The following is a 25,649-nucleotide window of genomic DNA, read 5'->3' as shown; positions in this document are numbered from 1 at the left end:
CATGCATCGGCACATCTGGCAGCAATGCAGGGTCTAAGTGTTCTCTACTACAGTTTCATTCACAGATGACTCCTTAGGGAATTTTAGCTCCACTTGCTACATCAATCCAGGGTTTTATATAAAGAAGATGCAGCAGCACAAGTGTTTTCTTAGACTGAAGTCAACAGTGTTCATTGAAGAAAGCTAAGCAAAACACTCAGGGCAGCTATAACTACATGCTACTCCTATGCTTTTGGTGTCAGGTTGCAGAATGTCACTCTGACCTGCAATGATACTAGATACAGACATAAGAATGGAGCTTACCAACCAAGCGGTTGATTCAAAGACGTATGACTGTCTGTCTGCTTTGGACGACTAACTACTCTATTTCACAAAAAACCATATAAATATCCTTTGACATACTTTTTCAATCATCTTATACATGTTGCATTTTTAACAGGTCCCTATATAACCTAGAGAGCATATGAAGCTCAGTAGTATACCGCATGGCAAGGCAGTTAAGAATATATTGCCTTTATAAACTATGCACTACTTTACAAGTCTCTCGCTATAACTTCATCAGAGCATGGTAATTGGAAAGTCTGCATAATTCTGGAAGGATATGTGTTTAGTTAAAAGAACACTATTATTGCTAATTGGATACCAAGCGAACATTGTAAATCAAACCAAAATACAGGCTCCTAATTACAAACTTTTTTTCTTTAAACAAAAACAAGCACTATATGTCTTTACATTATTTTTGGCTAACAAGTACTGAAATTATTTCAGTGCTACAAAGTCCATAAATCTTTTCTTTAGTGGTGACTGTTGAAATGTTACAGGATAAGAGCCCGTGTTCCCAAGGAAAACATCTGCTTTTGGCAGCTTCATCTTCTCTACTGGAATCAAGATTGAAGAGGGATATAAGTGGTTCATATTGGAACAGCACCAAATAGATCAGGTAAAAAGCTAGGATCAGGAATTATCCAATGGAACAGATTTGCAGGTTGCCTGATTTTGGAGAATGTGTTATTTGTTTATTTAAAATGTTGGCATATACAACTGATATATTCCAGTCATAGTCTTGTATGAGACAAATCTGAATACGAAGATTTTAAATAAATAAAACATATTCAAGGGTAGCTGTGTTGGCCATTTATCAAAATGCAACAAAATCCAAAATACACATTGTGGTAGCACCTTTATGAAGCCAATCAAACAAAGCTCTTTGGCTTCGTCATCAGGCAAGGGTGTTAAAAAGCATACAGGAGATGAAAACTAACAATGTCAAAATCATGAGCCTGCATGAGATGGTTGTTAAGTAGACCAGGGATCCTCAAACTATGGCCTGGGGGCCAGATGCGGCCCTCCAAGGTCATTTACCCTGCCCTCGCTCAGGGTCAACCTAAATCTGAAACGACTTGAAAGCACACAACAACATCAACAATTCTATCTCATCAGCCAAAAGTAGGCCCACACTTCCCATTGAAATACTAATAATTTTATATTTGTTGAAATTGTTCTTCATTTTAATTACTGTATTGTTTTAAAGTGTTTTTTGCACTACAAATAAGATATGTGCAGTGTGCATGGGAATTCATTCATTTTTTTTTTCAAATTATAATCTGGCCCTCCAACAGTTTGAGGGACTGTGACCTGGCCCTTTGTTTAAAAAGTTTGAGGACCCTTGAAGTAGACCATGTTAAACTGCAACTTAAGCAACCTTCTCAAACAACATGGAGATCAGTTATTCAGATGGGCTCTTTTTGTCTCCTGCATGATGTATAAGTCTAGAATTTTTAGGTAAAAAATCAGGCCCACACTTCCTGTTGAAATACTGGTAAGTTAATGTTGGTTAAAACTGTTCTTCATTTTAAATATTACATTTTTCTTTCATGCATTTTTGTACTATAAATAAGATATGTGCAATGTCCAGAGGAATTCATTCGTTTTTTTTTTCAAAACTATAGTCTGCTCCCCCCCCCCCCCCAAGAGTCTGAGGGACCATGAACTGGCCTATGACTTAAAAGGTTTTTTAAGACCCCTGATCTAGACTTATCCACAGATCAAAATCCATAACTTTGTCCCCAAAATTTGCCATAAACTTATACAGGAGATCAACTTATTAACATAATAAATCATATTGTTAGATAATAAGACAATGATTTAATGTGGTTTTTTTGTCATTGTTCTCAACAATCAAAAAAGCTGATGAACAAAATGGCACCCTAATTTTCATTATATGATCTCACTCTCAATTGTCTTAAAGACATAAATTCAGTAAACCTAAAGGCACCCTAGCAACAGAAAATGGATTTAAGAGGAAGAGAGCTAGAAATGAGGATCATCTTGGCCACCACAGAACACAACACAGGTAAATCAGGACTGCCAAGTGTACCCATCTCTGTCTATCTAATGGAAAGGAAACTCAAATAATTTTGGGAGAGAATAGGGGAAAGATAAATCAAATCACAAATCCGTCAATATTTTTAATGTTTTCTTGGTATTTTCTACCAGGAAATATGATTTAGTGCTTTCTAAAGAATACCAACCAACACTAGGGAATTATGCTGCCATGTGAATATCAACCTGGATAACATCAAAACCTGGGCCGTGTGTGCCTGATTTTAAACCTTATTTTCTTGCTCTAGAAACTCTACAATGTCAAGGCAATACTCAGAACCTACTCAGCATGTTTATTTTCTTAGTTTTTCTCTGAGAAAACTGGTAGGTTTTTTTTAAAAAAAGTATTTAATATCACATAGCAAAATAAACTAATCATTCCAACCTGTCTTCTCACCTCACTTAATTCAACATATTTCTTCAGGGTACAACTAAGGCAAGCCCTGTCAAGTTGTCTATTAATTTCTTTTTAAAAAAGAATATAAGCAGCTTGAGTTTACCAAATATTCGTGTGGATTCTATCCAGTCCAAACAAACTGGAACACTGGTTAGACTTCAATCTATTAGGGCTGAATGAATGCATTTAATTAAACAAAACAATTAATATATTCATCCATTCAAATTACAACTGTCCCCTATAACACGGGGCAAAATAACATTCTGATTAATTCCCCTGTTTGTAACAGTTATGGGTTTGTTCACACTTTGACTCTACCTGTTTACTTTAGTCAAAGTGTGGCCTCTGCTGCTGCTGCAGCTGGGAGCTCACGGATCTCCGTAGTGGGATGAGAATGTGTTATAGGGTCTAAGGATTTGTTTGTGTATGTAAATTATGGGACTATTGAAAATCTATCTAGCCATCTGAAAAAAACCCAAAGGGAATATCTTCCAATGATCGTATAGTTTAATTGTAACAGTAATTTGGCCGGAGCATAATAAATGTACAATGCATAGTAAAATGTTGCTCTAATAACATTAGGAAATATAATTAAGACTGATTTACCATTCATATTTACCACAAGTAAATAAAGTGGGAAATCAGATGAAGGCATAAAACTATAAAATCACTCAGAGTCCATGTAATGAAAAACCAAAAAGATAAAAAAAATCATGGGGTAATTTGTTTTGTTTTTGTATTACAGTATGATCCCCATAGCCACGGAGTATATGTTCCTAGACTTCACATTTATAAATGAAACCACAAATAATACTGAACTCTATTACTTAGAATCATAGAATCATAGAGTTGGAAGAGACCTCGTGGGCCATCCAGTCCAACCCCCTTCCAAGTAGAAGGAAAATCGATGGTGTACTTTATACAGAAGGCTGTAAGTGAATAACTGAATCCATGGATAACTGAAAGCACATATAATTATTCCATAGACATGAAGGTTATACTGTATTTCCAGGAAAAAAAATGCGGGACTCAGAGAGACCTCATGAGGAAAGAGTTTCCAAACTTTACATCTTGCTCTTAATTTCAGTAGATATAAAATGGCTTGTATGGGACAATGAGATGTAGTCCCTCAAACAGATCTGGGGAATATGGCATCCTGCAAATGGTCTTCTGTGACCAGTCCCATGATCCCTGATCTGTCATCATCTGTGGCCATCCAGCCGGTGGCCTTCCATCACAACTCCTACCATTCTCCAGTCATTAACTATATTTAGGAATGAATGATGATGGAACCAAATAATATCTGATGAGTCAGAGGTTTCTCAGTTACACAGCGCAAGATTTCAATGAACAGTGTCAACTCACATGTTACACTGTGAGGCAGAAGTAGTCATAGAGGTACTGCAGGAGTCCAAAATGTATGTGAACTTAAGCGAAGGAAATGGTTGATTTATAATCTTGTTCACGATTATACATGCACATTAATGAGATTTCTTACAACATAATTGTGGCAGTCTTCCAAGCACTCTCAGAGTTAGTTCACAGCTACCTTATTGTGCTATGAACTGTCAGAATGGCAGCATTCTGGCCACTATTATGAACTGGCTTTGCATAGCTACCCTAGACAGCTGTGAACACATACCAAATCGCTATGATGGTTCACCAGATGAATTGGCAATTTGTTTTATATCATAGCAAACAGATGCTTTTGCAGTTATCTGGAGATAAATACTTGGATTATATGTTTAAACACAAACATGTTTGCTCAGCACATGACAAAACCCACCACACATAGTCTTAATACAGTAGCTGAATTCTGTAAACCAGTGCCTCATTATGATGAAAAAGCATGGCACCTCTAACAGTAATGTCCCAACAACAGTTTGCAAAATGGACTCTCAGGAATAAGCAAAAAGAATGAAGAACTTTTAAGATATGTCCTAGACCAGTGGTTTTCAACCTGTGGTTCCCCAGGTGTTTTGGCCTACAACTCCCAGAAGTCCCAGCCAGTTCACCAGTTGTTAGGATTTCTGGGAGTTGAAGGCCAAAACATTTTGGGACCCATAGCTTGAGAACCACCGCAATAAAGGGACAGTTTGCACCCACACCAGAATGGACTGAGCATAGTATCTGCTGTTACCACCGTGCCCTTTCATGTAGGATCATACTTTTCCACTGCTTCTGAAGGCCAATATATTTTGGGGCACACAGGTTGAGAGCCACTGCCCCAGACAAGTAGTAGCCAAGTGAAAAAAAACAACAACCCAGATCCCACATATGAAACAGGGCATAGTCTTGTTTCTCTTCAGATCATATAAACCTTTCTCCTTTTATGAAACAAGAACATGGGCTAGCTATGTTGTTTCAAAATTTGCAGGATATGAACATCACAACATATGAACATAAGAATTGATGCTTTTTGTACAATGTGTTAAGAGGCAACAGAGAGCAAGGGAACTAAAATCACAAGACCTTTGTGATGTTTGGGTCATGTGAGATCATCTTTCTGATGAAAAATGAGCTGAATAAAATTTCTATTGGGAGATGGTTATTAGGGGACTTTACAGGCTGCAAGAAAGCCACGAGTCACACTTTTCCTACCCTTATTGTGAAGACTGCATAGGTTATACAGTACAGGAATTAATGTAAGTATTATATGAATATTCTTAAATGTGCCCCCATCCCTGTTTACGCTCAGTGTGAACTCTTATCCTCCAGCCAAACTGTTGCAGTATGCAATTAACTATCATCATGGATCGTCCACTGCATAATTCCGGTGAGAGACAGTAAAACGTTAGATTTTTCACAGAATGGAAGGATCCACAGAGAAACACATCTGAGGCAAAAGAGAGGAAGACAAACTCAGGCTGGTTTGGTTTGGCACTGATCTTCCTTCACAGCAGGCTCTTACTTAAATCAAAGACATTGACAGCCCAACTGCAGGATTATACCAACAAAGTATTGTTCGGAATAAACTACAATGGCTTAGACTTTCTAAAATAAATAACCAAAAGGACCTCTGTAAAATATTATGTGATGATTAATCTTCCATTCAAAAATAAATAACCAAGAGTGTCTCTGTAAAATATTATGTGATGATTAATCTTCCATTCAACCTTTACAGACCTAATGTCCAGGCAAAGAAAAAAATCCAATTTATAACAGCACAAGCTTTCATAGAAAATGGTTCACTTCAGATGCATGAAGTATGGTATTATCCTTGCTATTCCTCAGCAAAGGAACTTCAAAGGAGGATTATAATGAGATTACTTCCCACCAGCACACAACCACATGCATATATTGGCATTTGCTGTTGTTACATGCCTTTAAATCAACTTTTACTTATATTAGGGTCATTCTTGGCAAGATTTCTTCAGAGGAAGTTTCTGATTGTCCTCCTCTAACATGGAGAGCATATGACTTACCCAAGAACCCCCTCCAGCAAACTGCCATGTCTGAGTGAGGATTCCAACCCTGATCTCCCAGTATCCGTCTAACAGTCAAACCATACCTCTCCATATATTTTTCTGCAGTTCACAATAACATTTCAGGCATATGATTAAGTACACTCCAGTTCGCAAACATCCACAATGGGGAGGCCCTTCTCTTGATCCCGCCTGCCTCACAGGCACGCCTGGCGGGGACGAGGGATAGGACCTTCTCGGTGGTGGCCCCCCGGCTGTGGAACGCCCTCCCTGTAGACATCAGACAGGCGCCCTCCCTTATGACATTCCGCAAGAGACTAAAGACGTGGTTGTTTGAGAAGGCGTTTGACTAAGTGCTACAACAATTGGCAATGATGATTGGAACGGAATATGGATAACGAGATTGGATTGTGATTCTATGATGAGACGTCGCGAATGATTTAGCGTAATTGTATTATTGATAGTGATGTTGTTATTGTTGTTTGTGATATTGCCTTTATTGTAAATTGTTTTTATATGTTGTACACCGCCGTGAGTCGCCCTAGGGCTGAGAACGGCGGTCTACAAGTGCAGTAAATAAATAAATTGTTCATCTTCATGCTACTGTTGTACAAAACCCTTTGTCTTGTTTTCTATTCTGAAATATTAGAAGCAAATAATTTATTCTATGCAGATATTGCCCCAAGAGTGAATAGCAGTGAATAGTTTTGGACTGAACTCTCAGTAATTCTCACCACTTGTCAATGCTGGCTAGGACTGCTGGAAGTTGAAATCTAGTATCTGGAGATTGCTGTTCTAGTCTATACCATATGTGTGTGGAGACCAGTTAATAAGAAGGAGCAAGAGTAAAAAGATCACACCTGAAAACTGACCTCTAAGGCCCTTCCGGTCTGTATCATTCTCGTTTGTATTTCCATCCCAGTTGTTCTGCCATATTCTCAACAACATCCAACATTATAAAAACACTATAAACACAGTAGCAAGACGTGAATTAAAATGAAAAATGGCAAAATAAGCTGAAGTTGCTAAATATGTTTGGGCTGCCTGCCAACTTCAAAATTTTGAACAACAACACAAAAAACCCTATCATCCAGACAGAAATGAAATGGCATACAGAAAAGCGGGACACTTTGCACGGGCTAAAATAGGAATCATTCTTCTGAATTCACAATTGATCGTTGCTTGTAAGCTATCGTGTCATCATCTTCCAGTTAGGAAAAGGTGGGCAGATCAGTAGACTGAAAAACTATTAACCTTATTTAGACAAGAAATATTAAATCTGCTCATTGGGGCTTTTTCCCCCTCATCCTGCTTATAGGTTATTTTGTTCCACACAATCTGGCTCTTGGCCTATTTAATTTTAGTAATAATAATCAAGACCAGAGAGCACAGCTCTTTGTTAACCTAGATGGATTTAGCTATCCAACAGTACATAAAACAGCAAATTGCATTAAGCATAAGAGGTGCTGCCAGCAGCTGCCACAGTTGATTGGAACTATTACAATTCTCAGAAATGAATACTACCATCATGTGGATTAGGTCTCAGTAGATTTGAAATGGTAACTAATACATTTATTAGCTTTCACAATTGTTAAAGAGGTTCTGGCAAGTAAACACGCTTTGAGATTGCTTTACTTTACTTGCTTTGGGAGTGATGATTCTAGAAGTCATCCAACAAGAAAATGAAGACAACATGTTTCCCATAAAGGTCTGCCAATCACAAGGAGCAGTGTAATGCAGATAACTTGTCTTTCCCATAATGCATTGGCATTAGCCAAGGGCATTGTGGGTTTTCATTACAACATTATAAGTGAATGATGATGCCAGAGCAGGATATTGTATTTGACAAATATGCTTTCTACAGCTTGGCACCCATGTTATATGAATATACATTTCACATACTTTAAAAGCATAAGATTTCTTGTTGGTAATTCACAATTGAAAGATGTCAACACAAACGTTTTTAAATCTCTGAAATATGCAGTAGGTACAGAGCATTTCTGACAACATTGTTGAGAAGTTCAGACTGTGTACAACTCTTAGCCATTGAGTTCTTGTACACAATACCCATCATGAATCAGTTAAAATTAATCTAGCAACTTTCATATTTACTGATTGACTGTGTTGTCAGTCAATGAAAATGTACCAGATGATTGGTTTATCACACATTTCATATAGAGATGTGGGGGGCTGTAGGTAATCCATGAAATCTAATGAGGAAATTAAATTATTGGTCTCAAAATTGCCTCCTTTTTAATTCACTCATTTAATACTGAAAAATGTTTTCTTTGAAAAATGCCACTAAATATTTTTGATCTCTTGGAAGATGTCAATCTCTTGGTGAGACTGAGCCATCAAGATGATCCTAATCCAACAAGCAATAGATTCCTAGAACTTTGGGGGTTCAATTCAAGATCTTCCATTTAGACTTACTTACTGACAACTAAAATCAAAATTGTAAAGAACAACAACACATTGAATTCTACCATGGTTCACTAAGCATTAATGAAGTCCCTCTGAATTCTGCTCCTGTCTTTCAATGTGTTAGCCATACCTTCCAGTGTTGTGTTATTTGTAAATGTGATTATAATTCCATCCACTTTGTCATCACAGTCATAGATAAAAATGTTGAATGGAATATGAAAAAATGAACTAATCTGTGATCATAGCATCACAGACTCATTCGCACTGTGGGTTGATCTTCTGCCACATAAAGTTACCCACCAAAAGTATCCATGCCTGTCTTACCACCATCTTCTTGCAGCTCAAGACACATCCCCCCACTTCATATTCCTTCACCTAGATATTACAGAGATCTGGTTTGAGCAATTGAAAGATATTCAAATATGACAAAGGTCTAGAAAAATATTGTAACCTGAAGACTGGATGAACAAAATGTAAGCTTCATTGTTTTCTTGGACTAGTTAAGGAAACCCGTTTTATTTGGGGGAATGACAAGTGGTACATATAACATTTTAGAAGACCCATTTTGCAACAATTGTGAAGTAAAAACATTAGAGATCAATTTAAAAGGAACAGAAATGTACTCCAGTTGATTTATGTGTGTTTCTGGACTTCTGCCTGCAACACCAGGTCTGGGATTTATTTAAAAGTTTTGTTATTCAATAAGTCAAACGAATCTGCACTTCTAAACACAGACTACTGATGGCACAGGATGGTATAGTACAACTTGTTCTTCCCTGTTCCCAATCTCTTCTCGTATTTGATATTGGGCCCTTTGTTCCAGGATAGAAAATTGAATGGGGAAGGGCAGCTGCACATATGGGCTAAAAGAAACTTAATGAATCCCAGAATATAATAGCTTACTCAGTAAAAGCATTCCCCCATGGCTTTCCACATAAATTATGTGAACATATCATCAAAACATGCCGAATTTTATTTTCATAAATAAGGCCATATGTCACTTAAAACAGAAAATGTGTGCTCAACTCTGATGTGGGTTAAATAATGCATTTTAATTGGATGTTACTTTAACGTAAACAGCTTTACATAAAACCTGCACTAAATGGAATCCCTTTTAAATTGTCAAATACTAGTTGCTAACAAAAGCTGATGCATGTAACATTTGCACTGCATATAATCAGCTATAAGTTTTGGATTCCAGGACAGACCTGACAAACATGATCACTAAATTACCACTCGCAACCAGAATTTAATACTGATGAGCAGGAAGTTGTTGTTGTGTATGCATGCTTTCAAGTTGTTTCTAAAACGAGCCTAGCATGGGGCTTTCTCGACAATATTTGCTCAGAAGGGGGTTGCCTTTGCCTTTTTCTGAGACTGAGACAGCATCATTTGCCCAAGGTGGAGCCCCCAGTGGCTCAGTGAGTTAAACCCCTATGCCAGCAGAACTGAAGACCGACAGGTCGCAGGTTCGAATCCAGGGAGAGGTGGATGAGCTCCCTCTATCAGCTCCAGCTCCTCATGCAGGGACATGAGAGAAGCCTCCCACAAGGTTGATAAAACATCAAATCATCCGGGCGTCCCCTAGGCAACGTCCTTGCAGATGGCCAGTTCTCTCACACCAGAAGCGACTTGCAGTTTCTCAGGTCGCTCCTGACACGACAAAAAAAATGTTTACCCAAGGTCACCCATTGGTTGTCCATGGCTGAGCAAAGAGTCAAACCTTGGCTTCTGGTGTCCTAGGATGCATCTATATTGTGGAATATATGTTATTTCACAGCATTGAGCCACGGAAGTTAAAGTGATGTCAACTACATTAATTCTACAGTGTAGGTGCACTCGAGTCCAACACTCCAACCATTACACCATGTTAGTTCTAACAACAAGTAGAAATGCCTATGGTTTCCATTATAGGAGGATACATTGTTAACAGGGGAACACAAAGAGCCAGTGTATACCTTGTGTTGCAATGCAGCACATCTAATTCCATGGGTGAAGGGGGTGTTACTATAAGTTTACATGCTTATTGCAGCTTCCCAGAGGCAAAGATCATTTGCTAGCCAACGGACTTGGGCATTTTGGCTCTGGAGGCAACAGCAACTATTAAGGCCAGCCAAAATGTGCAGACACTGTTCTGCACATATGCAACGTCTTGCCGACAAATTAAATCATTGCAACCTTTTTTTAGTTCATAAAACTTGCATTGAGACAGAATTGAGAATTGAACATAGCCCAAGCAGAAAGCCTATTTCAAGAGAACTCTGATTGGCCTTTAATACTCAATTTGCACACATATTTGCTGAGGGATTCATTTTTACAACCAGTTTACTGCTAAAACTACTTCTAGAAATAGAGTTACCACTGTAGGGTTTGTATTTCCTCCTCAATACATCTGCATTCGATTTAAGCTGTACTGCTAAAATAGTTTCACACAGAAGTAAGTTTCACTGAAATCAACACAACTTAGAGTCATGTGATACATTTAGAATTAAGTTTTAATCACAACTGAAAGAGTATGAAACAAGTACACATATCAGGCATCACAGAGTAAAATAGAGAAATCTGTAAGTTCACATTGTTTTCCTTCTTTCTAAACTGTAATATATGGGCAGAATGTCGTTTCAAATGCAGCAACCTCTATATTCTTACTATATTCTCCTTCAAGGAGCCAAGAGGTATATGAACTAGAGGTATATGAACTAGAATAATCTGTAAGATACATTTTCAGATCTATTCTTGTCTGAAATTGTTGACTTCAGTTGTTTCCTTTTAAATGTGGACAACTCTAAATTTCTCCACATGTTCAGAAACTATGTGTGACAGCATGAGGGGGGACATCTAGGTGGAAGAAAATTCCTTTATGGCATCCAGTCATCATTAAAAGCTATTCCTATGTTATTTGAGATCGTCCGGGGAGGCCCTTCTCTCGATCCCGCCTGCCTCACAGGCACGCCTGGCGGGGACGAGAGATAGAGCCTTCTCGGTGGTGGCCCCCCGGCTGTGGAACACCCTCCCTGTGGACATCAGATTGGCGCCCTCCCTTATGTCATTCCGCAAGAGACTAAAGACGTGGTTGTTTGAGAAGGCGTTTGAGTAAGTGCTGCAATAACTGGCAATGACGATTGGAACGGAACATGGATAACAAGATTGGATTGTGATTCAACAATGATTCGGCACGAATGATTTAGTGTAATGGTATTATTGATAGTGATGTTGTTTAATGTTGTTGTGTTATTTCTTATGCTGGAAATTGTACCTGTTTTTACATGTTGTACACCGCCGTGAGTCGCCCTAGGGCTGAGAACGGCGGTCTACAAGTGCAGTAAATAAATAAATAAATAAATAAATAAATAAATAATTGTAACTTTAGCTGCAAATAATGGAGGTTAGAAGCAATCCTACCTTAGAAGATAAGAGTTGCAAGTTCTGCTCCACTCTTAATTCACTTGCCCAGCACATCTTGCTCTCTCATCAGTTTTTCCAGAATTACACCACCAGAGCACGGAATAAAGAGCTATGGCAAATTCGGGCCTAAAGTTATTCTTGCCCCATCACAGGAATTGATCCTGTGTCACAAAACTGAAGACTACATGATGCCAGAACAAAGCAATAGTGCTGCAGACTATTGGACAGTGTAGAACAGGTTCTGGCTACAAAGGAATGGCTTTGTTACAAACATGTTCACACGTGGTATTTAGGATTACCTCTTAGAAGGGGAACAGGACCACCAGCATATTCCTCAGTGGCATCCTTTTGCCAATATTTTCCTGTTGCACATTGTCATACATCATTATGGCTTTTTATAGTGAGAACACTATAAACCTGCAGACCAAATCTGCCTCTAATGTTCTGTGTTCATCTACCAAAACAAGCTTCAATCCAAACTGGGCGGCAACAATAACATATTTGCAAATAGATCAAACTTTTTCCCTCCCCATGATTTATTTGTGTTTCAATGAACATAATGCCTAGGCCAGAATGAAAAAGAGTTGGTGGGGAACAATAATTTATAGTAGCAAAGCCACAGCATTTCCTCTACAGCCAAATTAGATTTATTCTTAAATTCAGGCTGGAATAAACAAACCCATATAAACAAACCCATTTAAACCATAGTTGCAGTTCCAATAAGAGCTGTAAAAACTGCCTCACAAATTAAAAGGCTGTGAAATAATATTATATTCCTGTAAACCTGTTAACTAGCAGTAATTGAAGTAGATCTTGATTGGGGAAGCCTAGACTGATGCAAGTAATGTTTTTAATGGTTCCAAAAATACTGAGAAAACCAAAAAAATGTACAAGGTATAATGAAGAGTAAGCAGACTGGTAGCTAATATCTTTTGGAATATAGCAAATACTCCTTTGGAATATAGCAATACTAGAAAGGAGATATGCTCTTGCTTTCTTCAGTATGCATTTAAGTGAAATATAGATCTTTATAAAACTATATGTTCCAAATGGATAATAGTACCGACATCCAATCCTTCCTTCAGGATGAAAACTAATGGTCAAATCCAATGCTATCCATGACATCTGTAATAAGATTCTGATGAAATGCTTTCCATAATGGGATGACATGACTCATTAGAAAATATGATAATGTTTGGTGGGAGGCAAGAAGAAAACCAGAAGATTGCATTACAGTGGAAGGGCTCAATAAAGCCATCATTCTGATTATGTAATATCTAAACAGGGCTGTTAATAACAGGGATTTGACCAACTGCCGCCAACGTGATGGCTATCAGTGACAAATAAACAACACCCATGATCCTCATTCTGTTTGGCCATGTTTGCTAAGGATGCTAGGTGTTGCAAACCAACACATTCAGAGAGGACAATGTTTGGAAAGGTTGCTATAGTGAGTGTTTATTTATGAGAAAATGTTACATAAACCACACCTGGAATACTGTGTTCAATTCTGGGCACTGCAATTGAAGGGAGATGTCAACAAGCTGGACTGTTTCCAGAGGAAAGCTACTAAAATGATCAAGGGCCTGGAGAACAAGCCCTATGAGGAGTGGCTTAAAGAGATGTGCATGTTTAGCCTGCAGAAGAGAAGGCTAAGAGGAGACATGATGAGGGCCATGTATAAATATGTGAGGGGAAGTCATAGGGAGGAGGGAGCAAGCTTGTTTTCTGCTGCCCTGGAGACTAGACGTGGAATAATGGAAAGGAAAGGAGATTCCACCTGAACATTAGGAAGAACTTCCTGACTGTGAGAACTGTTCAGCAATGGAACTCTCTGCCCTGGAGTGTGGTGGAGGCTCCTTCCTTGGAGGCTTTTAAACTGAGACTGGATGGCCATCTTTCAGGCGTGCTTTAAATGCGATTTTCCTGCTTCTTGGCAGGGGGTTGGACTGGATGATCCACGAGGTCTCTTTCAACTCTATGTTTCTATGATTCTATGAAACTGTCATCAGTAACTTCCTTTATTTACAATAACCAAGATGCATTTAATGAGGCATCTTGTTGTTACTTAGTGCCTTCATGTCATTTCTGATTTACAGTAACTTTATAATCAAGACATTACAGGGTTTTTTGTTTTTGTTTTGTTTTGTTTTGTTTTTTTGCAATATTTGTTCAGAGAGGGTTTCTCTTGTTTCCCTTTGAGGCCGAGAGAGTGTGATTTTCCCAAGGTCACCCAGTGGGTTTCCACAGCTGATTGGGGAGTCGAATCCTGGTCTCCAGAAACACAGTCCAATGCTCAAGCCACTACACTACATTAGATCTGATACAAATCTATGTCTTCAATAAAATCTCAATTCTTATATGGTAATATAAAGGCATTTTTCATTCAAGATAGAAAGTATTCTAAAATAGACATTTGCAACAACACAGACAACCAAGGTAAGCCAAAAGGCTTACCAAATAAGCCTTGTGAGCAACAAATGAACATGTAGTTCAGTCAACATCTTGGAGTCAGTTGTAAGAAGAAGTTTGAATAACAGAGCAGTATTGTGAACATTTCACCCCTCCCCAACAGCACGCTTGGCAACTTCACAAGCATAGCAATGATTCAGCTGGCAGATTTCAGTGGATTATTGTGGCCAATTTGGAAAAACACTCCTAACGAGTCCTCCTTTCCAGAAACCAATATAAATTTGGAAGGAGATTATGAAACCGAAGGAAAGTACAACACAAGCTTGAACGGCATTTCTAGAAGAACCGTTTAAATTAAGCTATTAGTGTTAGTTTACAAGGCTTAATAATACAGATAAAAAATATTGCCATGACAAAGAATATTGGCGATTATACTTCAATTTTAGAGGATATTTTAATTCATAGATGGAGGCAGTGCTTGCATGAATCCATTGCACAAACACACCTAAACTGCAACTGCATTGGATTGCATATATATTATTATTTTTCTCTACAATAGATTTATACCATCTACACAAATTATTTACACAACAATATGATGCAGCTTCTGTCTTATTATACAAGCAGAGGAAGCACTGCAGGATGGTTTTCACTATAACCTCAGTTGCTGGATCTGCACTGTCTTATATCCTAGGATCTGATCCCAGATTATCTGCTTATATGAATTGGATTATATGAGTATGCACTGCCAGATAATCTGGGATATGCAGATAATCTGAGATCAGATCCTGGGATATAGGGCAGTGTAACTCCAGCCTGAGACCAAATTGCAAAATAACTACTGCTTGGCTTTGTTTTCAATGTCATTTGAGGGTTTTCTTATCATCTCACTAACCACCAGATGCAATGCTCACACTGGATCTACACTGCCCTACACCCCAGGATTGGATCTCAAATTACCTGCTTCTCCTACATTATCTGGCAATGGAGACTCATAAATCCAGTTCAAAGGAAATAATCTGTGATCAGATTCTTTGATATAGAGCAATGTAGATCCAGCCTCAGTTGAATCAAGAATCAGTCTTGCAGTACAAGAAAGGCCCTGAGTGTCGAAGATCCTTCTAGTCCACTGGATCCCAAGATTTGGTACACCAGATGTTTGTGATTTTTACTCTAAGAAGCTTCAGCCACTTTGTCAACTGTCTGGAATTCAAAGAGATGGCTCAAAACATCTGGAGGATCAAAATCTGGGAATCACAGCTCTAGCAAATTCTAGGGATCATTCATCTGATACAACATAGCCCATTGAGCAGAGCCTCCTGACCAACTGTGTCTCACTGCCACATGGTTGCCAGGACATTATGGGAAAGTGTGGGGGAATCAGCTGTACATGTCTAAATCAGACCTCCATTTTCTTGCCGCTTTGCACCTTCTTTCAAAAATATCATAGTAGTTGGTAGGATTTCACAAGATACATAATGAGTCTCCTTATCAAGGTGATATACAAATTATATAAATGCATGGTATTCCCTGTAGCAACCAATGGATGTGAGAGCTGGACCATAAGGAAGGCTGAGCGAAGGAACTGTGATACGGGAGGAAAATTCTGAGATTGCCTTGGACCACAAGAAGATCAAACCAGTCCGTACTTCAGAAATAACGCCCAACTGCTCACTGGAGGGAAGGATATTAGAGGCAAAACTGAAGTACTTTGGCCACATAAGGAGAAGACAGGAAAGCTTGGAGAAGATAATGATCCTGGGGAAAATTGAAGGAAAAAAAAAAGAGGGGCTGACCAAGGGCAAGATGGATGGATGGTATCCTTGAAGTGACTGGCTCGACCTTGAAGGAGCTGGGGTGGCCACGGCCGACAGGGAGCTCTGGCGTGGGCTGCTCCATGATGTCATGAAAAGTTGGAAGCAACTGAACAAATAAAAAAAATAATTAATATAACTATGCTCTAAACTGTGTTTGTAATTTGGGATATTTTTATAGCTCCGTCCGGTTAACTGTTTCCACACAACCCTACCCTAGAGCTGATTGGATCATTCCTTGGACTTCATGTTGCTATTTTTAATATCCTTCCTGGCTGGATCTACACTGCCATATAGTCCAGTTTCTGAATCAAGATTATCTGATTTGAACTGGATCATACAAGACTAGTAAAAATCATACAAGACTAATCCAGTTCAAAGCAAATAATCTGGATTCAGAAACAGGGTTATATGTCAGTGTAGATGAGGCTTTTGACAAACTGGTGCCTTTGCAGGAATAGGTGCATTTAATCTGATATTGTGTTTCTCTGAAACTACACACAGCGGAGAAAGATGTCCATATATTTCCTAGAGAAATAAGCTTGGGTACTGAGTCAATGCATTGTTGAAGCAGTAATCAATATACAAAACAAAACTGTACACTGTGTGTTTTGTCTCTAGCTTCTTTAGAATTGAGAATACAAGATATTCCCCTAGAAAACATGTGAAGACAAAATAATGATTTCCTTGAATATGATGATGCTTTCTTTGGCTTCCTATATACTTCTTTTTTCCCGTTTTAAAAACCTGTTAAAGCCCATGTTTTCATTTTAAGCAGATGGCACTAAATCTTCTGAAAATATCCCATGTAAGAAAAATCTGCTTTTTTGTGAATAGTACGGTATTTGGATACCATTCTACAGCTATAAATTGCAGGAGAACAGTGTACATTATGTTTTTTTTTGTTCCAAATTTAGAATAACAGAATAACTATATCTATTCTCCACCCAGTCCCCCACCTTGCTCAGCTATTTATCCCTTTTAAATTTTTAATGTTAGTCTTTAATCCATTTATATGAATCAGTGATACTAAGTGGAAAGGAGAATAAATTAAACTTTCAAACAGAGAAAAATTCACTTGATATAGAGCTATATCCAGAAAAATTCTGTATAGAAGGGGTAGGCAGTGTGACTTTCCAGAGGCTGTTGGCCTTCAACTCTCATCAGTTTTAACCATCATATTCAATTATGAGGAATGCTGGAAATTGTAGTTCCCTCATATCTGGAATGCAACACTTTGCTACCTCACTGTATTGTGCATATGCAATAACTGTAACAAGATGGCATTAGTAACAAATTCAAGCCAAAACTTGATTACTGAATGATGTACACAAAGCATCGTCTGTACTGGACAGTTTTTGTTCTAAAGAAATAGAAATATCATATGTGAAATGGAATTAATTTGCAATCTGTGTATAGGGTCTTCATGGGTAACATATTTGTACATTTAGCATCATTCAAGTGTACATAGCTACAAATCTATATGCATTGTTATTTATACACTAGGGGTTTTCTTTATTTCCTGATCAGAAATACAGATGTATTATCATTAAAACCAGACTCAAATAATAAAAAATATTATGTACATTTCTAGCTATGGGCCTTATCACATTAGGAAATAATCAGTTTCTGTGTCTAAGAATGATTTCAAAGGGGTCCCATCACATGACGTTTGCCACATCCCATCAGTATTCCATTGGAATATGTTTGTAAAGCATCACAGAAACTGATTATTTGCAGACGGAATTCTAATCATGTTTTTTGAATGTATTCTTCCATTGCTGAAGTGCTGTTTTTGTGTGTGATAGGAAAATCTGTATGCATCCCAACAGCAATGATACTTTTTAAAAGGTCATATTGGTGGAGACGAGACACAGGGCCTTCTCAACAGTGGCTCCGTTTGTGGAATTCCCTCCCCAAAGACATCAGATTGGCCAACTCCCCCCTGTCCTTTAGAATGAAACTCAAGAATTGGCTGTGGGACCTTGCATTTGACCATTGAATAGTGGCTTGTATGAAAAAGACATAAGCCATTTCAAAGTGACAATGAATTGACTCGGACCCTGATTTTAATTGCCGTGTTTTAACACCGAATGGTGTTTGCTGTGAGGCCTCCCTGAGTCCCCCCTCAGGGGTGTGAAGAGCGGGGTACAAGTATATGAAATAAATAAATAACTATAGGGAGTGTTTTGAATGGATTGGGGGGAACCAGCCTTCCATGGTGTGATGAGTCAAAGCACAGTGTTTTCAAATCATACAAATCATAATAATCAGGTGTGATCGGAAGAGTATGCATCTTGCCTCAAAACAGTATACATTCAGTCTTAAAAAAATATGGGATGCATACTGATATAAACTGACTTTATCTCAGTGTGATAAGGTCCTATCACACACGAAAAATAGAAATCAGGATCACAATCTCTTTCATAATCAAAATGGAAAAAATGGCTAAAAACAGTTGGGAAATCATTGTTTACTGTTTGTTTGCTAGTTAGTTTATTTAAGCCAGCACTCCATTCTGTGTTTCCATTCCTCCCCCCACCCCCCCAATACATTTCAATGCATTTAAAATAATTATAACATTTTCAATGCAGTGTCTGAATCCAAACCACACAATATAAAACACAGCTCAACAGTGTCTAAGGTGACTAGGTTTCAGATTTGATTCCTTTCTTTCAAATAATTTCTGGACACCACACCATGGTTTTAAAGTGAATAATAGATAGATTTCTATGAAAAAAATGTGGTTTTGTTTAAGGTACAATGGATGCATTCATAGATTGTCCTTAGAAAAATGAACTTTAAAACCTCAGAGCAAGTTTGTTAAACATAAAATTTAAATCTTCTATTTCAGTAATGAAGCACACCGAGGCAAACTAAAGAGGAGACAATAATAATTTATATGAGTGATTTTCATTTGCCATGAAACCAGTTGTGGCTGGTGGGAAAAGGTCATACTGTGCTGCAGTATTAAATGGCATAATGAACTGCTACTACCATCTTAGAAGCTTATGAAGAATGTTCTTTCCAGTAGTGGCTTGTGGCATTCATGTCAGTGGAACAGTGAATACCCTTTGGGTTTCAACCTGGCTTTTACGCCAAACTGAAACCAAAGGGAAGAGTTCAGCACTATGGACAGATCCTTTATAGGGCTGATTGAAACCCAGAGCAGATTTGTAGCTACAACAATATGAGAGCATCTGCCACTGAGTCCTGCCTCTCACTTGTCACCTTTCAGTCACCATGACTAAGATCTCCAAAATATTTAAAGGTGCCTTTATGTGTACACTTGTGGGCTGACAGAAGGTAATGACTGAGTCCTATGGAAGGCATCAAAAGTGGCAGAAAAAAATACAACTGTTTTCAAGTGTTTTGTGAACGTTTGAACTGGACTCTTTCCAAAGGAAAGTCCTTTCGTATCAAGCTTGCTCACAATTTCTACTTAGAGCATAGATACAGAAGTCATATCCAATATTTGGGTATGATTTGCTGTCTTATCACAGGGCCCACCTTACTGGTTATATTGCATTACACCGATCAAGAGTTGTTTTAAAAAGAGAGATCTAAAGACCACTATGCACATGAGGAAACCCAGAGTGAAAAACCCAGAATTGGAAGGAATTAGAGTTCAAGATACCAAAGGAAAGAAAGAGGTGTCCTTTGCTAACTAAATAAATGGCTATTAAGACATTATCCTTTTCCTACCTGTTAGACATTTTCTCACTGTGTTTCCCTTTGGCCCTATTTTGTTGAAGAGAACCTTCTTGGAAATTACATTCCTTCTGACTTTCTGGCCTTCTGTGTAATACTATTCTTTGAGAGAGTTGTCACTTTCCTGATTTGTTAGCATCATCTTCCAAATCCAAATCAGTTTGAACCAAGTTATTCAAATTAGCATAATGAGCTAGCTATATATTAATTCCAACTTTAGAGGATTGAGACTGAAGCCAAACATTGATTGTGTGGCTACCATTAAAACTAGCCACACACTCTCTCCAGCAACTCCTTGTGAAGTAAAATGTTGCAGGTGACACTATCACACTAGGAGTTTTTGTGCTTTGCAAAAGACATCCAGTGAACTGCATCACCTTCAGGAGAAAGAAGAAATGTAGAGCTGCTGCTTTTTCAGCCTAGAGCTATAAGCGAGCGGTTCTTAACCTGTGGGCTGCGGACCACCAGTGGGCCACGAGGACAAAAATCTGGTCCACGAGCCTCCATCCTCTTTATTTATTTTATTTTATTTATTTCCACTCCTTTCATTCTGACTGCCAATTCTTCCCCATTGATGATCATGGCATATGTTCTGTATCAAAAACTAGAGTTGATGTGGTCTATCCAATGCAATTTTCTGAAACAGCACCCCAAACCAAATCTAAAGTTGATCAAAAACCATTTCATAATCCTTTTGGTACTAATGTTGGAGGGTGGCCTCTGGTCAAGTGGTTCCTGGTCAAAAAAAGGTTGAGAATCACTGCTATAAACAAACAGCCTCTGAACCTGGAAAATTCTGAAGGATTGTCCCAGAATAAGTGATCCATGGGATGCAATACTTAAACCACATTGAAAATGAAAATTTCTCATAGATATCACTGTAATAACCTTTTAGTAAATAGTGAGAGAGAAGTTCCAGTCAGGATAACTTTTCCTGTCATATCTGCTTCTGGAGAAGGATGATTCTGATTGACAGGAGGAAGCAGATTGCCAGGAATTTGCCTCTCCAGATAAAAGAGAGATTGTGTTGTTTTCAGAAGTTATTAAGTAGGAGACTCAAACCTAATTAAGCTCCTGCTACAAATCTCCTAGCTACTGCCTGGTAGTCTTGTTGCTTTCAACCCTCCTTCTTGAAAACTAGCAGCACTTTTTAGATGTTTGTGTTTTCTTGACTTTGGATTGGCTACAATTGCTGACTCTATTGTAGTTTTTGCTGGCTTATTATCTGGATTGCTTACTTGCTGAACAATGTCTGGACTGGCTGATGACCACTCTATTGCTTTTCCTTTCATCCTGTCGGATATCCTCAGTCTGACCCGAACTAAATTAACCCCTAACAGTTCTTAAACTCAAACCATTAGGTTCCTCGGTGGACATTTCTATGAAATCATTTCATTTCCCCAAGAGGTCTCAGTTCATGACTGATCCTTTCCAATTTGTTCTTCTCTTTTTCATCCAACCTCCTACTTATCATTTCCTCAACTCTTCTAAGCAAACAAATAATCTTTTATTTCATGTCTTCCTTAGTGTTGTCTAGTGATCTGGACAGAGTTCATTCTTTTAATCTTCCATCAAAAGCCATTATTTCAAATCTTCAAATAATTCTTTAATTTCCCACCCTCTTAAGCAAGAGCCAAAGACACTAAAATGTCATATGGAGACTTCCACAGTAAAATGGAACTCCTATTGTTCCAGACATAAAAACCAAATGGCTGATCTTCAGTTTAACTAATCAACACTAGCCACGTCTTCCTTACATACAAGAGAACAAATCCAGCATCCTTACTAAAAGAAATTGTGCTTGTAAGATTCTTAATGTGGATCACAAAATTAAAATACTACAGCAACTATCTATGCAAACAAAGCTTTGGTTTTCAACATAAAAGTACAGTATTATTGATTGTCTATAGGTACTGCCTTTTGCTTTATCCAGTGCTATGGCCTTTCCAAATGAGTCAGATTATTCTTGATTTGTCCAAGGTACAACACTCTCAGTTTAGTCATTTTGACTTCAATAAGACTCACGTGGTTAATATCCTTTTGGATCCATTTATTTGACATTTTGATAGTCCATTGTATCTACCGAACTCCTCTCTGTGAAGCTATAGAGAACCAATTAAATAACCAGACAACTTACAACTGCTATGTTGAATTCCACACCGTCATCAAAATTCAGCAGAAAACACAAAAACATTGTTGTTATTCAGCAAGCTTTTGCAGTACAAAGTATAGCACAACTGGATCTCTGTGAAAGGCTAGTAGCTATGAAGATGCATTTTTTCATGTTTCAATACACATTTTTGGCCCAAACTTTTTTGATTCAAGAAATAAGATGAAAGCTGTAGTCTAAGGTCCTGCATGGAACCAACACAAGAAGCCCAAGAAGCTGCCCACCCTTGTTACAAGTTCACCCTTATTCTGAGCAATCATTGATCAGATAAGTTTGATTTTTATATTCGAGATAATAATTTAGCTTTGCATATAGAGGTTAACAGGATGGCCATGAATCAGTACTATTTTGATTGTATTTTCCTGCATGGCAGGGGCTTGGCCTGGATGGGCCTTGTGGTCCCTTCCAGTTCTTTGATTCTAAACACTTGAAAGCAACTCCATGTTCCAAATGTTTTATAAGAAGCTTTCTGCCCAGTCATTAAAAAAAACTCGATCAACTCCCTATTGTAACATTTACCTATGTACTGCAAAAGTATCAACACATTTCATAGATGTAATCACTTGCAGACCCAGCAGGCACTTTCAGCTGACACAAATGAAAGATTTATTGTTGGGATGATGAAACAAAGAGTAGGTTGTGCAAACTTTGTGGAGTTGGATTATGAGAACATACTTTTTCCATTTCCCATTTTCAAATGCCTTTGGGTGCACTTTCAAAAGAAAGACCAAGATAAGTTATTCAACTAAACAAGTTACAAGGTATTTGAACACAGGAACCTCTTTGTGGACACTATCTGTATACACAGCAAGAATAATACAAAAACAGAGAGCTGAACTAACAACATGCCCTGTTTATTTCATGTGCAAGAAGCACAAAGAAAGAATCACACAGACTAATAGAATTATTACCATTTATTTTTTCCCCTTATATCTCAGTTTTAATTAAAATCTAATTCATGAAAGCAAAGTATTTTCCAAACATACATATTAATAATTCAATATTCAATGAAAATAAACCATTTCTGCACCAAAGTTGTTGTGAGAGTGAATTTATCCCTAAGACAAACTGCTATCAGTCAATTTCTTTCTCCCTGCTATTTCTAAAACGTAATTTTTTTCTTAAATTTAAATATGGCCAATGAAATTAGGAAAGTTTTACAACTCCCAATAAATTATGTAATAAAAATAGTTATTCCATACTAATTATAATCTAATAAATTCCACACAAACACTGACTAGTTTCAGTGTTAATCTAAGTCCTATTATTAGCAAAATGGACCCTGCTGTAAGATTCTAATATGATTAATTATTTGGGCAGTTTTCATACACATAGAAGGCAGAATAAGCTCATTGCTATAGTTTTGATGCTTCAATTCATTTGCTTTCAAAGTTTTACGACACCTTGCCAGGATTACATACCACTGGAGAAAAAGAGCTTACCTGAAGGAATGTTGAAAATGATGACATAGCATTATAGCCAGTTTTAAATGGTTTTGAATCATAGTTATTATGAATTATGAATCTGTATTATTTTAATCTGTCCCTTTCAATCCTCCCCACCCTCACCCCATCCTCCAAATACATCATTTGTTGCTAGAGCTCTTAACTGGCAATAATTAGAAAATATTTGAGTTGCAAAGCTGTCTCAACTGAAAATATTGGCTCTTGTGAAATGATACATTTTGCAGTTTTCTTATAATTTCCTCCCACATAATAAACCCATTATCTACCATGGGGATGGGGAAAGTGAAGCCCCTAACCCCATTTCTCCAGTGGCACCAGCACTTGGAAGATCTCCAAAGTTCTCATTTTCACCCAAGAAAGGAAATTTAGAATCTTCAGCATTTGAGTGAGATTTCACCAGAAGGTCTCACTCTTGACATTAAATAAAGTGGTGGCTCCCCAAACTCTAAAACACTGGCTGAAAACTAGCTTGTATACATAGAAAGTCAAAATGACATGAGGTTGGTTAAAAATAACCAAAGTGCATCAATTTATCCACAGAGTATGGAATTGCTTTGAAATCAATTTTTGAACTGGATACATCTGTTTTGTTTTTGTTTCTTTCTCAAACCATGCTGAAGTTGCTAAGAGGACTAAAACCAATGCTTGTTGGAGATAATAAAAACAATCAAATTTCTGCTGGCAAATTTACAGTCTCTTTCAGTCATTTGATTCACATAGCTCCCACATCATAATAAGAAATTCGAATAAAAGATGGTACAAATTCATTCCGCTTGGTTTTAATATGACAAAATCAATTTTGAAAATTAAATTAAAAAGGCAAAAAATTAAGAAAATTGACATTTTAATGGTAGGGCTCTTTTCAAATCAGAGCTGACTTATATCTTCTTTCCCTGCATATGAATTCATATTAAGAAATTATAGAAACCCCATCAAATGAGAATTTATCTGGCACATAGTAAAACAACTTGAGTGATTATGGAAATTGTAATCTACTGGTTGGGGGATAATAAATAATAATAATAATAATAATAATAATAATAATAATCCACCCTATTTTTATTTCAATTTATTTCAAATATTTGTACCCCGCCTTATCTTCCCGAAAAGACTCAGGGTGTATTGAAGGGAGTCAGGGAGGATGGCAATTGTAGTCCAAAGCATCTGGAAGAAGCAAGGTTGAAGAGATCTGGCTATATCAAGCCACATAAACAAAGATTTAATCTCAATGAGAGAAAGCTTTAGTTCTGGGGAAAAAGATCTTAAGTCTCAAAGAAAGGTAAGTGGTACCAAAACTAATAAAGAATATCAGCAAGGAAAGCAAAAAAGAAAGCAGACATGAGAAAGAGCAATATATGCAGCAGTGAGATTTGCACCTTGAAGACTGCACAAAAAGCACCAAGATATCACTAAAACATCTGATTTGATTTGTTGATTAACTGATTTATATTGTCAAAATAAAAGGGTGTGGTATCCATAAATCTGTCTTAAAGATGAATACTGTTTGGACAATTTTGTCAACTACTTTTAGAAGATCTCAGCATATAGCATCTATCTAGGAATCATTCCTCAATCAATGGTATGATGTAGACATAGCTCCTCTATTGCGTAGCTTGCTTTCAAAGGCAGAAACTGTAGCATTTTGAAAAGCAAAGGCCATCTCTCTAAATGGGCCTTTGATATTATTGCCACCATGTTTTACGATTTATTAAGCCTCCCTGAATCTTAATGTTGGGAGAAAAGTGCGATGTCAGTAGAGAAAGAAGGTGCTGGGCAGATCTGTTGGGGGCAGCCAATTGCAGCTTGGGAGGCTGTGAAGAAGGGCTGCAGGTGAACAGAATATATGAGGCTTCTCTTTGAGAGAGCCATGTGGGGTTTGGAACAGATAGGATTTGGTTTTGACAGAGATCAGGTGTGGATTTAACAGAGAAGACACAAGGCATAGACGGGGTTTGAATTACTCAAGACAGCACAGTCAGAAAGGAAGGATTGACTCTATCCTGGAGAACTATGAAACAACAGAATGTTGAAAAGTTATAGCAT

At 37.7% G+C, this 25,649-nt stretch overlaps 1 protein-coding gene across 5 annotated transcripts in view; it reads right to left on the bottom strand.

Annotated features, from left to right (window-relative positions):
- Positions 1–25,649, bottom strand: part of GLIS1 (GLIS family zinc finger 1) — a 220,509-nt gene that overhangs the window by 87,845 nt on the left and 107,015 nt on the right. The gene's annotated exons all lie outside the window — the stretch shown is intronic.

This window comes from Anolis sagrei, chromosome 4 (genome assembly GCF_037176765.1).
Source record: "Anolis sagrei isolate rAnoSag1 chromosome 4, rAnoSag1.mat, whole genome shotgun sequence".
Classification (NCBI taxonomy): Eukaryota; Metazoa; Chordata; class Lepidosauria; order Squamata; family Dactyloidae; genus Anolis; species Anolis sagrei.
This window is presented reverse-complemented; position numbering and strand designations above follow the sequence as displayed.